Source organism: Phoxinus phoxinus (genome assembly GCF_949152265.1).
Source record: "Phoxinus phoxinus genome assembly, chromosome: 17".
In the NCBI taxonomy this organism is placed as follows: Eukaryota; Metazoa; Chordata; class Actinopteri; order Cypriniformes; family Leuciscidae; genus Phoxinus; species Phoxinus phoxinus.
The window spans coordinates 13,833,423-13,852,711 of record NC_136892.1 but is presented as its reverse complement, the minus strand read 5'-3'; the positions used below and the strand labels follow the sequence as shown (position 1 = coordinate 13,852,711).

Below are 19,289 nucleotides of genomic sequence, written 5' to 3'. Positions count from 1 at the left end.
AACTAGCACTTGATATCAGTGGTATTTGCCACTCCGTTAATAAATTGAAACTTATTTGATAATTACAAATTCAAATCAAGAGGCAATGGACCAAATCCAGAATAAACTGCAAAAAGTAAAAGCAACTTATATTATGGTTTAAAATTAAGTAAATAATATTTAAGGAAATAAACAATATCAATAATAAAAGTTGTATGAAAATGAATGCAGACTGTTAACAAATGAGAACATAACACAGATCTAAATGATAGAAGTTAAGTTACTAATTATTAGTAAACAAATAGGAGTTACTTATAAAGGAAATAAAGAGCCATCTTGTAGCTTGAACAGTAACACTAGCAATGCCGAGTTTTGGGTTCGATTCCCAAGGAAAGCAAGAACTGACAAAACCATATGCAATGCATGTCGCTTTGGATAAAAACATATGCCAAATGCATAAATGAAATAAGACATATTTGTAGCGAAGTCAAATGCAGCAAATTTAATGTTAAACAACTTTAGTTTGAAAACATGTTAGGTTAAATCTGACATGAAAAATAGATTAGTTACATATGCTTAAAAAAAATGAATAATTTAATAAGCCTATTACATTAATCCCAAGACATCCTCAATAGCAATTTAGGCGGTTACATAAGAGGTGATACCAAGGCAGTCAATAGAACTTGATATACAGTTATCTGCAATGTCAGCAACCATTAATCCTCACTGAACTACAGATACAGATGATAGAATAAGGGTCAGCTGTTATTTATGACAGTGATAGCCAGTGGAGGTGTTTGTAAATAGGTGGGATTGATAACACTAAGATTCTCTATTGATCTGATGACAGCACACACATCACGCTTTTGTTTGCATAAAAGTGTACATTTGTAACACACACATTATTGTAGTTTGAAATACATAAAATACTGTGGAAACTGTTCCAGATATCATCTTTTTACAAGCTTAGGGCTGAGGTCATTTTATTACCATTTCACACCAATGAGGCCTTTGCCAATTACAAATGTTATGAGCAGCAAAAACTCAAGATATGCCTTTCTCCTCAACATTTCTACTGCTGACTGTCTTTCTCTTTGTGTTATACTATTTTTGAGGTTATCTCCAATCATTATTCTTATTTAATGGGAAGTGTTTGCCAGATGTAATCTGTGTGAAGTCAAGTGTAAAGTCAAATGTGTCAAACAATAGGTGATGCAATAAGGTGTTGCACAATTAGATTTACATTAGTAAAGTGAATCAGAAATATTTTAGATGCTGCATGTGTAGGTCACTAATCAAATATATACTATAAAATAAAATGTATTATATTTACCACCAGCTAGAATGCCACCTGTCATTTTTTGTTAGGCTCCATAATATAAGTCATATAAAAGATCTACAATATGGATCTATATACACATTCATATGTATAAGTAAATCTATATATGTAAATATAAGTAAAAGTAAATCTCCCAGAAACATAACAACCTATTCCCTCTGAGTTATGAACTTGAAGTTCAGAGCAGTTTTAGCATAATAAGGAAGATAAATATATTATATCAGTGTATGACAAATAACAATATGCCTATATCCAATTTTTTCAGCAATTCTCACCAATTCATTGTCAGTAGTTGTTAAAAAAAAAAATTACATATGAAATAAACAATGGAGCTTATTATATCTTCTCACTGGATTTGTTTTATGTCCACAATCTGTCAAACACCTTAAAAATACAGATGTAATATTGTATAACATAATCATTGCCTTAAAGTAAAAATACATATTTTTTAATTAAAAACAATATCAAAGGTACAAATGTTGAAGCTATTAAGCAACAAATGTGGAAAGAAATAAAAAAGGACTTAATGGTATATATTTAGAATGGTGAATAAAGGTGATTGAAGGGACTTTGACCGTGGCATGGTTGTTGGCGCCAGACGGGCTGCTTTTCAGAAACTGATCTATTGGGATTTTTACGGCATGCACAACCATCTCTAAGGGTTTACAGAGAATGGACAGAATAAGACAAAATATCCAGAGAGTGGCAGTTCAGTGGGCGAAAATGCCTTGTTGATGCCAGAGGTCAAAGTAGAATGGCCAGACTGGTTCCAGCTGATAGAAAGACAACAGTAACTCAAATAAGCACTCGTCACAACCGAGGTCTGCATAAGAGCATCTCTGAACACACAACACGTCGAACTTTGAAGTAGATGGACTACAAGCAGCAGAAGAAGAACACACCGGTGTCACTCCTGTCAGAGAAGAACAGGAAACGGAGGCTATTCACACAGGCTCACCAAAATTAGACAATAGAGGATTGGAAAAATGTTGCCTGTTCTGATGAGTCTCAATTTCTGCTGCAACATTCAGACGGGGGGCAGAATTTGGCGTAAACAATATGAAAGCATGGATCCATCCTGCCATCAACGTTCAGGCTGCTGCATGTTGTGGTGTAATGGTGGGGATATTTTGTTGGCACACTTTGGGCCCATATATAATGTGTACAGGCTGCTTTAACTAACACACACACACACACACACCTGTGCCTGTCAACAATAAAGACAAGGATGTGTGCCAACACATCTGTGTCAATCACAACAGATCTAGAGTTACCCATAAAACCAGTTTTGCCTGTCTTTCACAGTTATGAGACAGTCTGGGCATGTTTTCCATATAGGTATGAAACTTGTCATGCCACATTATAGTGTACAGTGAAGCAGAAGGAAACAGAAAAGAAATGCTTTTCAGGTTTGATTCTTTGAGTGGGTTGTTCTCTGGGCGGTGTGGGAACATATGAATTTGATGACCGGCAGGTGGCTTAGAGCTATATGTGGAAACCAAGCCTAAAGTTACATGTTAATCAGCTAAGAAGCTCAGCACACTACAACTGCAGTCTCTCACTATACCACCAAGGATACAAACACTGAACGAGTCCTCTGTTCTATACACAACCAAACATTTCCTGCAGAAAGAGAAAGTAATGTCTAATGGGCTTGGGACATATCGATTCAAGTTATAATATGGGTTAATGGATAGATTAACTGCTCAGAGCTTTTTGCCATAGCCTTCTGTGATGCATGACAATGACGATTCTGTAATAAATCATTCAGTTCAGTAACTACTGAAGAAGACACCTCACAACTTGGAACTTGTTTTGTTTTGACCCCGCCCAGCCTGTTGTGAATGCTTCACACTATGTGAAGCCTGACTCATTCCCACAAATTCTTTTGAGCAATTCCCAGCGTAACATAGGTGGCTAAACTTACCAATAAAGCCACCTGCAAAAACAAATTACATACAGAAAAGAGAAAGATGACTTTCTTTACTAGATTTGCGATGTTGATAACTCTGGAAACGCATTATCATATTCCGTGAAAAGGGTCCATTGAAATGGCTGAATTTTGCCAAGTGAAATTTTGCTGAACATTTTCGCAGGAGAAATGTATATTTACCATTGTTCGGTGAATTTTCATACGTGAAATTGGTTAGGACTTCACTCAACCTGGAATTTAGCAAGAGTGTAAGATTTCCCCACACAGATTTTGTGCCTGCAACTAAACTTTTCTGGAAATTGGCTATTAACTTGTAGCTTGCAGATTTGAATGCTAGAACTCACAAATAATTGTGTAAACTAACTGTAGTAGTAGTGTAAATTTGATCTCATTTACAATTACAGTTAACAATTTTACAAGGTTTTAAGTACAATTTAGATAGGCTTATTGCTCCATCATCTCAATATTATTTGGTAAGTAATTGACTTGAGATCCGCTCTGACCGATTCAGCCAGATTCGTGAACGACTAGTTTCATCGGTTGATCCGATTCAAAAGATCCGAATCAAAAGAACGATTCGTTCACGAATCGAACATCGCCACAGTCTGTGCTGGTTGGATTGCAGTAGGAGCGGTGAGAGAGAGTGAGGTGAGAGAGAGAGAGAGAGAGAGAGAGAGATGAAAATCACTGCCCGGCCACAAGACAGACGGGCCACGCATGAAGAACTTTTACGGCCGAGGGGACATTGAAGGGCTGTCATATCTCGGGTGGATACAGAGAACGCCCGTGGTGTTGTTTAAAGAGCTAACTTACCCACAGCATTTCTCCCGTGTTTTCCACGAAGGGAAGGAGGTGAAAACTACCCGCCGCCATTTTTTTGGAAGTGACTGACTGGGAGTGGAGAGTTAGCTGTAAACTGGCCACAGCTGATTTAGTTTATATTCCCTGTGAGTCATCACCTTCGACACTGTCAGCCCGGACGGCCTGGATACTGTAAATACACCGACTCTTCTCAACTATACGAGCTGTCGAAGGTCCAAAGGAATAAACAAGAAGATAAATTGTTTACACGTTTCTCCTGAATTCTCACTAACTGTTCCTCCCAGGATTGCTGGTGTGGGCTAAGTTAGCCACATTAGCACGCTGAGGATTTCTCTTGGAGTCCAAACCTGGCCTGGTGGACGGGTGAGTTCAACTACACCCTCAAACGAGCCGTTTATCTATTCTTGTCAGGACCTTACAGATGTCTCGTTGCGGTTGTGTCGTTATTTTGTCGTCGTATGAAGTTGGCTAACATTCCACGAACTGCTCAGCTAACGTTAATATGTGGCTAAAATGGCTAAGTTGGATTCTGGTCTACAACTTTTCACGTTGTTTAATGCTGAAACAGCCAAACTGAAAATATACCCTCTTTAAATTAGTCTTCTCTCAAATAGCCGGTGTCACTAATGTGAGAGAGTTTTGTTGCTGGTTAGGTAATGGCAGCTTTATTTGTCCCAGCATGCAGGTTTAACAAACTTGATTTATTTTGGTGAAACTACTTTGGCATTCATAAAACTGAATGTCGAATGGACTGCTCAATTAGTGTTCAACTAACTAACGTTAGCCAAATGTTTAAATTTGGCAAATTTGTACCCTTCTTTGAAGGATTAAGGATTAAACCAATAGATGAGGGAAAACATGATGATTTTTCTTCCTGAAATGTAGGTTTTTGAATTGGCATTAATTTTTTTAACTTATTTTGTCAGTAATAATATCAGTTAACCACATTGTTTACAAGACAATGTCCAGTGTCGCATATTATTGCAATGACACTCCCTCCCAGTTTCACTGCACTGTTTCCAACAGCAGGCTTTGATAACTAAATAAAACAAGCCTTTTAGGGGCTTGTAGTATAATTTGCTTCCTCATATAAATTCTGCCTCTGTTATGACAAGTAATCATTTGATTAAAGTGCTGGTTTATCGAGCTGGGTATTCCCTTGTTGTGAGCCGCATTCAGCGCCGCATTCCTCTTCTCACAGTGTTGACATTGCGTAACACACACTGGACTGGCCAGCAGCTCGTGTACTCTTCTCCATACCTATTTAAAGCGTCATTCATGATAGTCACCTGGCCTAAGGACAATACAGTTCACCTATTAGCGTAGTCACCGCTATTTAATAGACCACTTTCAAACAGCATCGTCTCAGAGCTCAGCCTGAATATCGATCGCCTATTGAATCTGCGCTGCTCTTCCCATTCTTTGTCAATGTGGATCTATCGGTTTGTATTTACGAGATTCGATGTGCATATATGGAGTATAGCAACCATTTGCATGTTAAAATGTCTCTAAATGCATATCACATAGTGTCTGAATGATACGTATTTGTTTATATTGTGCTTAACAAGGGGCATGCGCTTGTTTTTGTGTCTGGTTGCAAGCCTTTCGAATGTGCTGTTACTGCTCGTGCTGTGTATTGAATGCTTAGTGCGTTTTCAAGGATGTGATTGTCTAGCAATTTTGTGTCCCTAAAATGTACACTTTTTTTTGTCCTTGTTTACCTTTGTGGTGAAGTGGCATATTCATGTTCGTGTAATTTTACAAATTTTGGGGGGATAAATTGTTACATATTTTATATAATTTTTTATTTTGTTTGATACTTTTATTAACCACATCTTGCTTTTTTATTAGGCTATATTATAGTAGTGAATAGTGATGTAAAGTGTTGCTAATGCTAAATGTGATCAGTTTAAGCATTAAGGCACGTATTTTCAACCTACCGTGGGATACATTTTAATGATCAATAATGATATTTTCAATAAATATTTTAATAGGTTCTCCTGCTGTAGGCTACCATATATAGTTATTGCAATGGCACGAGTAAGCAACAGCAATTACTTCTCTAGATTATCCATTATAAATCACTTTTTTTTGTTTGAACTCCTGTTCATCAGTTCTCTTTTTTTTCATTGGCGTCGATTGCAAATTCTGATTGTTCTTCGTTCACTTGCCCTTTCTCAATGTTGTATTATCTTTATGATGTGCTTTATTCCTTCTGTCGTTTGCTATTTTGATACTCGTTATGTGTGGAGTAGACTCATTTTCAGTTATCTCTGTAATGGAAACTGAAGTCACACTGCTTTGCCTAAAATATCTGAGATAAATAGCCATTCAGAATTGCACATTTTTTACAACATGTCAAGTTAGGCCTGCTTAATGCTAGGCTATATCAGCCTATTTTTGTAGTACTGTTTCTGTAGAGAGAACTAACATTTCTGGGAATTATAGCATGACAGTCATTTATGAGAGATCATGACCTTGCCGTGATTTGATTGACTTTATCTAACTATTTCACTTTTAATGTAGCCTACATAAATAAGCATCCATATCCGACATACACAGCATATTTCTGTCTCACAATCGCACATAGGCTATTCTGAAATGCCATTGAAGTTTAGTGACGCATGCATTTATCTAGCCAAGCAGATGGGAACTTGATGAGTGTGTGAGAATGTCACCTTTAGAGAATCAAACTGGATACCTGCACCAGGAAGGAGGAACCTTCTGTCATGTGAACACTTTAACAGCAGAGATCTTGATCAATACAGGAGGTTTCCAGTGAAGAACAGTCATGCTGTTTTGCACAAACAAGCTGGAAAGAACACGTCTGATGTTGTCTGGTATCGTTTTGACTCGTGTAAACCGCTTCATTATGACATTACCTGTTAAGAGAGGCAACCTTTTCTTTATCTGATAAACGACTGCAGGGATTTTGACAACGTTGTCTGTCCATAAATGTTTATTAATGTGACGAGGGAACCAGGAGGATGCTAACTCTGTGTTAGCTTGATGACCATAGCCGTCAAACTTGTTGACGCCACATTTTATCTAATCACAGAGGGAAACTTTATCGGGAAATAGCTTGGTCTTCATGCAAAGCTATTGTATAGCTTCAGAAAACCAAGTATGTACTGCACAAGTTGTATGAACTTAGATTTTGGATCTTGACAGCTGTGGTCACCAAACTGGCATTGTAGGGCTGGACGATTAATACAATATTTTTTAAAATTTGGCTTATGAAAACACAATCATCGAAAGAAAAAAAAAGTTTATTGTGCCACATTTCGTTGCTTTCCCTTTATTGCGCGTTTGCCCTTGCAGGATCTGTTGGTGGAACTACATGGACCAGCGAATAGGGATATCACGCTGAAGAAATTTTCACTCCGGCATATAAACTTGTGACCACACCGGGATTACCGATAGCACCAGGGGGAGGGGGGTTATTTTGAACAGGTGCTTGCTTTCCGCTTTTGAATTCGCAATGCGCGTACTCTGTGTATTATTCGTGGGCATTACAGGGAGCTGCTAGCAATATGCGGGGTGCTGAAATCGCTTATGAATGCACGCTCTCTTTTCACTTAAGCTTTTGCGATCGATCACACGTACATTGTGTATAGGGAGCAGTGGTACTGACCGCACATTGTACAAGATATTTGTCAAAGACACTCAGGATATGTTGCGCACTAGGTTGTAGGTGTTACAAAACAGACACTATTAAAAACTGAACGCGTCTGCTCAATTCAGAATGAGCTGAACGAGAGTCGCAGCAAAGATCAGCAGCAGGAGTCAGATTTAATTTATCGCATGACGAGTGAGAGGCGAACTGACTGACAATGGCGGAAGATTTGGTTTTGCTGATTTTCAGTGTTTTTATTCAAATTTTGTGTAAGTTATTTTATATTAGGCCTATTGCATGTATGCCATGCTTGTTCATTTTGTTGATAAAAGTTTTGCGATAAAAGTTAAAGCGAGTTCATTGTGCTGTTTTATGTTTTTCATTTAGAATAATAATGAACCCACCATTCAAGCGATTGCCGCCCCCCAAATAGCCGCTAATTTGAAAGCAAAAGTAAAATGCACACGGCATTTATGAGTGATTTTAAAGTGAGGTGGAAAAGAGGGATGTGTTTAATTTCCTCAAATCCTCCGCCATCGCCCTGCCTGTAGTCTCAGTCTCCTTACTCTTGTCATGTGATGTGACCAGTGAAATCTGACTCCGTCTGCACTGTGCTGCAACGCTACAGCTCGTGCTATATGAAGCAGAGCAGGAGCTTTCAGTTTCTAATTGTAGCGTCCGTTGTCTAACTGTATGGTCGAACACCGTGTAACACCGATCACCGCAGCAAGCCTACAAGCGAAGTATACTTTGGGGTTCGGATACACGCCTAAGCAGTCAAATACACAATGTCAAAATGCCTGTTTTGGCGAGTATTCACATAAAAATCACGTTCACTTTTCTTCAATAATTCTTAGAGGACTTTTTAAAATCGTGAAATTGCACTGGTATCAAAAATGTTGATACCCCAACAACCTTATTTCCAGAAAAAAAATAATTGATGTATAGCGCTATCATAAAATAAAAACTACTCGTATTACACTGACTATTCGACTAGTCGATTAAATCGACACTGCTGGTGCTTAGTCGACTTGGAAATGCTAGTTGTTTACATTTTATTTTGCACATTTAATGTTTTGTTTTATATTTTTTCAAAGGCTACGGTTAAATTACCGTCATGTTAATGTTGCACTTTTCTAAATAATATAGGCCTAGCCTACATTTTAAAATGTATGTCAGAACAGAAAACAAAATCATTTTGCATGCATTTGTTTTCATACCTGGCGGCTTCAGAGAAATGTCCACTCGAAGATGAGCAAGGTGAAGGCACATTTTAAAAGCCTACACAAAATCTTTCCATTTTCTTCAATGTCATGTCATGTAAAATTAGCATATAACAATTAAACTTGCTTGGCTTGTTATACTAACCGGTTAAGAGCGACAATGCAGTATGAAAGGAAGTATAAACTAGTTGACTTGTCGGATGCAACATTTCCGCTTAAAGTGCCTTTATGATGGATTTTTTTTTAAATTAGCCTGTATACCTTTCAAATTATGGGTGTTCAAAATAGTTTTGTGTTTTATGTTGTGTAAGTTTCCGGCTAACTGGCTAAATCCCGTTATTACTGGCTTACTGAAATACCTGCTATCAGCTGTGTACCCACTATTACCTAAAACTGCATCTAATAATGCAGATTGTCTGTCGTTCTTACTACTTTGAGTTTGAGCAAAGATAAAGGATGGAGCAAGATTTGTTTTTACAAACATTTATTTTACATCAGTCATTCACATTAGTGCTGGGCGAACATGTGCACCGTTATTGATACAGTTCCCGCATGTGCACCGCAATACATAAAAAATATACACATCGGTTTGTTGATGGACATACACTTGTAATGCTGATGTGAGGAATTACAGCTGCAACATCTCATAATGTACCTCAAAATGAGTAGCGTATCACTGAGAAACGTCCTGCTCAAGTCGTCCTTGCGCTGGAAGGTCGGGTTGAATAACTAGATCTTCCAATGTTTCATCATCGGACTCGAGCTATTCGGATTGTTATGGTAAAATTTAATTGACGTCATTGTTCGTTATGGTCTTTAGTTTATGGTGTGTACAATCGCTGAGATGTAGGAAGCCTCCGGATGGAGCTGACGTTTAGTTATGGGAATGGGCGTTTTTGTTTCAGACAGAAAAGCTGTATGCGGTAGACTAATCACAACAGACTGAGCTGTCTGGCCAATCAGAGCAGAGTAGCTCGCGGAAAGGAGAGATTTAGAGACTATACAATCCATCGAGTCCTTTGAGAAAATGTGGTGATGTGCAATGTATATTATGAGAAAATGAAACTGTTTTTTGACCTTTGATGCATGTAAACCTGTTGGAGACTCCAAACCAATATTAGAAGCCTTTAATATAGCATAATAGGGCCACTTTAAATGTTTATAAAATTAGTCCTTGTGCACATCCCCAGTTACAGTATTGACCAAAATAATAATAATGATTCTTTCCATAGGCTAATTGAGCAGCCCTATGTTTTTGTATTTTGTATTTACTCATCCTCGCTTCAAGCCATTCTATGTGTATTATGACTTTCTTCTTTCAGCCAAACACAATCAGCGTTATATATTAAATAATAATATTATAAGAAGCACATCCATCATAAAAGTAATCAATATGACTCCAGTGGGTTAAAGGGATAGGCCTAGGTCACCCAAAAGTTAAAATGATTAAAGAAGACCCTTTAATTCAGGGGTCACCAAACTCGGTCCTGGATTTCCGCTGTCCTACAGAGTTTAGCTCCAACCAGGTCCAACACACCTGCCTGAAAGTTTCTATGCCTAGTGAGACCTTGATTAGCTGGTTCAGGTGTGTTTGTGTTTAATTGGGGTTGGAGCTAAACTCTGCAGGACAGCGGCCCTCCAGGACCGAGTTTGGTGACCCCTCCTTTAATTTGTCGGGTCCGAGGTCACCCTTCCGCCGGAACTCGACTCTCTCGTGAACGCTTACGGCCGTTGCCAGAAGCCACTGGTTTTGTATGGATTACTTTTATGATGGATGTGCTATTTGGAGCTTCAAAAACTCGTGCTCTATTCAACACCATTTACAAAGCTGGGAAGAGCCAGGATATTATAACTCAGATTGTGTTCGGCTGAAAGAAGAAAGTCATATACGCCTAGGATGGCTTGAGGGTGAGTAAATTATGGGATAATTTTTATTTTTGGGTGAACTATCCCTTTAAAAGGGCTGTGTAAAGATTCTGCAGCATTTCTACATGACATGAGGATAGTAAATAACAAACTTATTCCTTTAAGGAAACAATGCAAGTATGTATAAGATGAGTTCGAATACCATGGTTAGCCTAGTTAAATGCCTCTGTGATTTGAATGTCAGTGCTGGTAAACACAAGAATACCAAATAATCAACTTAACTCCAAAGAGTAAAAGAAAAGGTCTAGCTGAGAGTTTATTTTTTATTCTTTCAGCATTATAGATTATTATTTATTTATTTATTCTTTGTTATAGTTGGTTTCCAACAGCACAGCAGAAAACTTTGTGTTAGTTATGAAATACTCCCTTTCAATCTATTTCATAACTCGCTGGAACAAACAGATGGCACTGATCGTTCGTTTACACTCCCTGGAAATCTGATATTCGCCAGTCAACAGTTTTTTCTTATTTTGAATCACGCCTGTAACTCCAGTTACTAGGCTAGATGTGATGGATAATCTCTTTTCGACTATTGCAATTTTTAATCTATGCATTTCCTGTTAGTGCTGTCTGGAAGAATGTCAGTATGGTTGCAGTCATTCAGCAGTAGCGTGACCTCAGAGTAAATTACATGCTCCAAAAAAAAATGTATCTGTCCTAGTTTGTTGTTTTCAGTGGTTTTGTAAATCAGCCGGAAAGGTGTTCTAAAAGCTGTTCTTTATGTCTACTCTCTTCTGAGTGTGTCGTTGAGAAATTAACAGCACGTTATGTGATGGGCGATTTAATTGTGGTGTGAATTCATTGCAGAGGTTAAGACCTGGCAAATCCAAACTCTAAATCCACACTGCTTATTGGAGATTAAGGCCCATAGACCCCTCTCACTTATTTTATTTTTTAAAGCATGTTGAAGGGAATTCCCACAGAGACTAACCAGATATCCTGGAGTTACTAGTCTGTGTCCCATACTTTTCTTGCTGAGCTTCTGTTCTGTCATGTACAGGCCTGCAGCACAACAAAATGTTGCTTATGAAAGACCCAGGCCTAAGTTAAAAATAGGGATGCATCGATCCGATATTCAGTATCGGTATCGGCTCCGATACTGCCATTTTTGCCGGATCGGGTATCGGTCGGACGAGGCCGATCTAAATCCGATATTGTCTGTATACTATTCTGTGCTATTGTTAAGCCCCACAAAAGGCACAAAAACATTATAAAGCACCATAAAGTTGTCCTGCACTATATTATAAGTGTTCGGAAGCCATTATATAGTATAATGTGAGATAGAAATGAATATTTAAGTCATTAAATTCAAGATCACGTACACTTTTCCCTCCGCTGCGGCTGTCAGTCATTCTCCATCCAGCATCAAACAGCGCGTCGCGTTCGGTTACGACGGACAACACGATGAACAACTCTCTCCAAGATGATTCAAAGTTACTATAATTATACTTGATCTGTAGATAAAGGTCCATGGTTTTGCATTAAACAACTTTATCTTGCTGGACTTTATTGCTGTACCGTAACTACTTTCTACCGGTTGTCTGTCTCTCACAACACTGCAGTCAGAGCATTATAATTGTTCTTCATGCGCACAGTAACTGACATTTAAAACTGTTAAAATAAAATGCTCAATAAACTATTGCATAGATAGATAGATAGATACTGTATAATACACTACGCATCATATCATATGTCTTTCCTTTGTGATTTGAACTATTCAATGCGGACTCAAAGCGCTGCGCGCTGTGACTCGTGTTGCTTCAAGCGCATCATTCTGCGCTCGGGATGCGCATAAGCATTTTGTGCCGCACTGTACTGGAGCCTTTCATGTCATAATACAGCGACGCAATGAACAATTATTAATAGCCTTTCTAGTTCTGTACTATCCATCATGTTGCTGCCTCATTAAACCGCTATGCTATACATTTAAAACATGTCTCAATTTTATAGTAGGCCTAGGCTATATATAAAATAATTAATATTTTTGATTTTTGTTATCTTGTTTTTCATGAATGTATTTTACAACAATACAAAGAGCAATGTGTAACGTTTTACCAGATTTAGTGTTACACTTATTGTCTCATATTTGTTCCTCACTAAATGTTTTTTTATGGTCAGATTTAATACAATTATTGTGCACTTGTGATTTTTCTAGACTAAATTTTACTGCTGAATTATCCACTAATCTAGTTTATAATAGCATTTCTGTCATAGATTATGATCATATTTTTTTTGATTTGTTGTTTTTCTTTATAATTAAGTTGTATGTATTAAGTAGCCTAGATTGTGTTTAACACACAAAAGAGTGATTATCAGTTCAACACACAGAGTTATAGAAATTCTACTTGATTAAAAAGAAAAAAACTGCCCTGGTATCGGATTGGTATCGGTATCGGTCGATACTCAGAATGTTTGGTATCGGATCGGATCGGTTCTGAAAAAATGGTATCGTTGCATCCCTAGTTAAAAAGCGGCATAGTCTTCTAGTTAAGCGCTCAGCTTTACTTGGTGTACTGCCTGCCACCCAGCATGCAATGCAACCCAGTTTCTTTTTCTTTTTAATGATATATTGTTCTGCTGATCATGACCATGTTTAGTTTAGATAATTTTCACTTTCATTTTGATCTTGTCTGAAATTCTCCAAATTCTCCAACACTGAAATACGGTTGTTGAAGACATTATCTATAAAAAGTAAAGCCTGTAATATAATGTAAGCACCAAGCAGATTTAGGAAGTTGGATTGCAAATGACAGTGTGAAGATCAAAATTGTACATTAGAAATATTCTCTGGTGCATAACAATATTCCCTACAGCCTTATAAATGCTGAGCTGTTTTCTGTTTGGTCCCAGAGGAGCATCAGTAAAGAGTAATTCAGCATTTTTTTTTCCAGTTAACTGTGGAATAGGCTGATGGTGTTTGATATTTATGAAGGGAATTTTTTTTTAATGAACCGAATCAATCAATGAAGTCAACTTGGTTAATTAGGCTTACTCAGCCTTGTGAGGCAAGATTTTGCCCTGTGGGGCTTGTTTGTCTGATTTCAAAAAAGTCATTACTGTACATGAAAAGCTTGGAATTTATGTGAAATATTGACTGTTTTTGCTGTCAGCCATCAAAAAATCTTTTTTTAAAGAAGTTTTTTTTTAATGTTAAAATACTTTCTCCTATCTTAATGTAGATAGAAGTTTAACTGTAATTGATTTTCAATTTCGTTATTGGCTTCCAACGATTATGAAGATATGTAATATGTAAAATGTTCATTGTGCCGCTGCTGCATTCCGTCTAGCACACCTTCCTTTCCTTCACAGCGGCTTTCGAACACTTTGTTCCTAACCAGCCGCGACGGCGATACGCGACGATTCTATTTAAGAAACAGAAAGTATGCTAATCTCAGGTAGGCTACTATTCATGTGCTTTTTTTTAATGTTAAAAGCGTCTGTGTGAGTTTGCATATCATTTTGTGTGTCTTTTATAGCCGTACTGAAAGCAACAATTCACACCTCATCTTCTAAATAAATAAAAGTGAACGTTCAAACTGTCAACTCATTGCTAACAGACAAGTGTATTCTATGACAAAGATTGTTTCAGTATCTCATGTATTTTTAATAGTATTGAAATGGTGTAATAATTTTCATCAATTTGATTATGTACTTATCCATTTAGTTGAGAGTGCCGGGAGCTTGCAGAGAAAGCCTACTCACTCATACTCTTCTGATTGGCTGTGAGTTTTGATTGACTACATCCCATCCCATAGTTGCATCATGTCTGGTGTGGACAGTCAAATTATTTGTCACTTGAATCTTATCGTATCCGTCTGGTTAGGAGATGGTGTAACATTCGCCTCCGTGCCAAATTATTAAAAACACGTTGCGCTGCCCGTGGCCGGGCACGAACAATACACGCGTGTATCAAACCATGACAAGTGAATTGAACGGTTAATTTTTTTCACTCCTGGTCTTAAACGTACACGGTTGAGAAAGAAAACGTGTGTGACAGTATATTGGATCTGTGCATTACCTAGCCTAGCTCTTAAAGTGACAGCAGCCTAATATATCTGCTGCTGTCTGTTTATTAATAACAAACAACAAATGACAAAAAAAAAAATCTCTCACTGGTCTTGACTGAATAACTAGCTTTAATAAGGATGAATCTATATTTAATTTGAACAGTAAGACTGCAGTGTTATTTTACATTTGATTATTCCTTTTTTTTTTTGGTGTAGGCCATTACTTATCTGAATACCACTGTTAGTATACATCTTCTTGAACTTTAAAACACTTTGTCTGTTTATTTAATTTGCGTGTTCGTTCTGTTGTATTTATTTGTCCATTTATTTTGTAATTAGTTTCTTTGTTCTTATTGAATTTCTGACTCAGGGCTCAACAATAAGCACTGCCCGACTGCCCGGGGCCAGCGTAAAAGACACTCGAGTCGGGCGAGTTGACTGAACTGTCACTTGCCCCATTGCGCAAGTGCTGCATCTTCACGGATGTTGATCATTTGCCATAAACGATCAGCCCCAGGTTGAGCTTCTTTTAACTTCAGCACTGTGTAGTGTGCAAGAAGCTGCAGTAGACATGCAGTGGTCAATCATGTCCGTCTAGCACGTTTATGTAGAAAAACATTATAGATAAACAGCGAATTGGCATTAAAAAACGAGTTCTGTTGGAATTGCTTCTAATACTGTCTTTAGAAAATCTACAAATGTAGTTCTCTAAAGGAGAAAGATAATAAATCCCAACATTAAGCGTTTGGTAGTCACCCTCCACGGCCTGTCTTGTGACTCGAGCTTCCCTTCTCTGTTATCACATGCCTAAGGAATACTTTTTGAAGGGCTAAATCTGTTGTTTACCCACAGATGCACTGACTAATGCAGTCACTGCAGGAGTGATCAAGGATAGTGAAAAAGCCAGTGGTTTTAACTGACATCACAATGGACTTTTTGGAATAAGTTTGCTTTGAGCAAAGTGCACAGGGTGCCAATACCTGTACCCTTTCCACACATTTCCAGCCAAAATAATAGGTTCTGCACTTGACCTTTAAGTAGAAATATGTTCAAATATTTGCAGTGAGGATGTGACATGCTAGGCAGCTACTCTAGACACCTTATTGATGAATTCAGTACTGAGTTTTATGTCTGACGGTTGCATAAAACGCAGCTTGTCATGGCATAAAGACTCATAACCTCCCTACAGATGAACATGCTACAAGTGTTATGTTAAAATGTAGTCAGTTGTGTCATCGCTTCGGCTCTCAAGTCCGTGGAAATACCATTTGAATGGAAAAGGGGTAACCTACCCACAATTGGTAGCTAATCAGCTCTTAATGGTTCGTGAATACGCCCAGAGTTTGACTGTTATTCAACACATTGCTTCAAATCCCTCCAAACCTGTATGAGCCTGAAGAGGTGATAAGAATGCAGCAGAGCAGGTCAATGTGAAAGCTGGGAGCACGTCGGCTGTCGTGCTGCGACATTACTGTATTTACAGCCTGTAAACAAAGGTCAGGTCACAGGTCGTTGTTTGGAATTAGTATCTAAAGATAAGACGGGTACTGTGGCCTCATGGTCTGTTCCTGTTTAACAAATCCACAGACGCTCATCTGGCTTATCTTGTATTTGCAGCTCAACCTACAGATTTGTAAAAGGAAAATAAAGCTCTGGGCAGGTAACTAGTGTTGACATAATCAGATTTTTCAATGTGTATCGATCCTGAAATATTTGAAAGTGTTCTGATATTCATTTTCCACAGTATCGATGCACGGACACCAGCTGCGCTTCATCTCTGACAAACCTGCCTCCTTTTAGGCCACGTTCACACTGCGAGCCTTGGTGCTCAATTCTGATTTATTGCTCAGATCTGATTTTAAAATAGCTGTGTGTTCACATTATTGTTTTAAATGTGGCCAATACCAGATTCCAGTGTGAACAGATCATTGTCCTGGACTGACCCGCATGCGCAAAAGAACAATAAAAAGATGACACGCAGCTAGGGGTGTAACGGTACATGTATTCGTACCGGACCGTTTCGGTACAGGACTTTCGGTACGGTGCACAAGTGCACCGAATGCAATCTTTCACGTAAATTAGGCTAGTTTTGTGTGCGGAACATGCGTCAATTCCGAGTTTCCACACGAACATATTAAGTGTCGGAAGTCTCCGCGTTGCACTGATTACATCTGATTAATCGTTTTTGTGATTCAAATACATGTAAAATATTACCATAACATCTGTCTTCCGGTGTGTGGAAATTTGTTTATGTTGCTGTGACAACGAAACCCGTGCAAGCGCGCCTGTGTTAAGAGCGCTGATGCGCTCATCTGTGGGCATTTCCGAATGCCTTCCTGTTAAAAGCGGGCTTTCCACACAAACAAACGTACACGTGTCATTAGTATGAGAAAAAAAAAATTGGATTTTAACTCTCGGGTCGGGCTTGGACATAAATATCGCATAAATGAAGATCACCACATACACGGCACGCTCGCTTTAGCCCAGCCTCTCGCTAGCTAGCGTCACGGCCAATATTGGTTTGAGAGTATTTTATTCAGTGGAGAACTTTGCAGCAGTATTTTATTTCTTATTCTTTTTTTATTTTATATCTTTTTTATTTATTAGCCTAACGTTATATTTTATTAAAAAGTGTGTTTAAAAAAAGTGTAAACAAATTGTTAAAAAAAAGTTTATAGTAAACAACCAGCAGTTTGATGTTTTGCATTTCTTTCCCTTACTGTACCGAAAATGAACCAAACCGTGACTTTAAAACCGAGGTAGGTACAGAACCGTGATTTTTGCGTACCGTTACACCCCTACACGCAGCACATACACTCTAGGGCCTTTCACACTGCGCTTAATCCTGGGGTTATCGTTGTTCTAAACCCCACTTTTAACCGAGCATTTCACACTTTAGCACTGCTTTTTACCCGGGGTTATGAAACCCTGCTCTAGAAGGTGTTAACTCGGCATTGCAGTGCCAAACTTGTACAGTGTGAAGCGATGCAGTGTTAGAATGTTACAACTAGATGCTAGCAACCCACAACCAATCACGTGCCTTATATTCACGCACTTTAGGCAGTCATGGCAACAACGCGCGATGCATATAAACAGTCGTTTCTGTGTATGATAGGAAAAATATCAAAACAGCGATGGAAAGCATTTTGAGTGAAGAAGAGACATCATTCTTACCTTTTTATAGTTCGAAAAGTTCATTCAGAAAAAAACTTTATTACAGTCAGCAATGTGTAATTAAGATGCGCAATGCTAGAGCCTTTATGTAAACGGGTCATATGCTGCATTTGTACAGTGAGTACCACTGACTCCGCAAATATGCAGTGGTTTAGGAATGTGCAGTGTGAACTGGCAATTTATGAATACCCAGGATTAACTGTTAACCCCGGGTATAGTATGAGCAGTGTGAATAGGTGAATAAAGATAACCCAGGATTCCGTTTACCCGGAGTTTAGAATGACCCAGGGTTAACTATTTAAAGTGTGAAAAGCCTACAAGGTACAAAAGCTGTCCCTGGGGCGGTACCTTTCCAAAAAGTACACTTTTAGGTATTAGTACACCTTAGGACAGGCATTAATGCTTCATGTAACTTTAAGATATCAATATACATCCTTTAGGTATAAAAGTGTACCTTTTAAAAAGGTACCGCCCCAGTGACCGCTTTTGTACCTTTTTTTTTCTGAGGGTGTACGAAAGTAAATACAGATGTCAGATGACATTAACTCTTTCCCCGCCATTGATGGAAATTTCTGTCATTTATGAGACAAAGCTTCCCCGCCATTGACGGAAATTTCGGTCTTTCCGGGTTTTCACTTTTATAAGGTAGGGGCGCTTTGACATCATCTGAAAGCGTACTGAATTTCTTGATCAAAAGATGTGAAGTAGCAGCAGAAACGAGCGATAGCATATGTAAGCAGATGCAAATGTAAAATAATGTGATCTTCAACATTAATAGCATACAGGACGTGGTATAGGACTGTACAGGCTGCAGAGTATGTGTGCGGAGTGGAGCGCCAACAATTTCCCCTCCGCGCTCTTAAGCGTTCAATAATCACTCCGATCCAGGTCCACCATTTCCCGCTCCACTCCTCACTTACTGATATCAAAAACACTTCTCCATCTTGACTCCCTGAGGAAATGTGTGGCTAAAGTATTTAAGGATGCTTTAAAAATCTCACCCAAAATCTGTTCATAAGATATAAATACTAGTAGAATAGTTTCAATGTGGTTTATTGGAACATTCCCGTGCAAATGTTTTTTTTTTCCACGACATGCCAAGCTTTATTACATGGTTATCTGCAATCTGCATTAAACGTTAAATATCATTGCTGCTTTTTGCAGTGCAGATTTTGTTTGAAAAGATGAAAATAATGTTTTTGTCAGTTATTTTATCTATGGGTCACTACATTTGTTACAGATTTCTGCTCATTCGAAATCAGATAAAGTA

The 19,289-nt window shown here is 38.2% G+C and overlaps 1 protein-coding gene across 2 annotated transcripts in view; it reads left to right on the top strand.

Moving 5' to 3' along the window:
* Nucleotides 1-3,830: 3,830 nt before the first annotated feature.
* Nucleotides 3,831-19,289, top strand: part of taok1b (TAO kinase 1b) — a 32,596-nt gene continuing 17,137 nt past the window's right edge. For both annotated transcript variants that reach the window (XM_079586185.1, XM_079586184.1), the window contains exon 1: nt 3,831-4,436. The gene's annotated coding sequence lies outside the window, so the exon portion shown is untranslated. The remainder of the gene's footprint in view (nt 4,437-19,289) is intronic.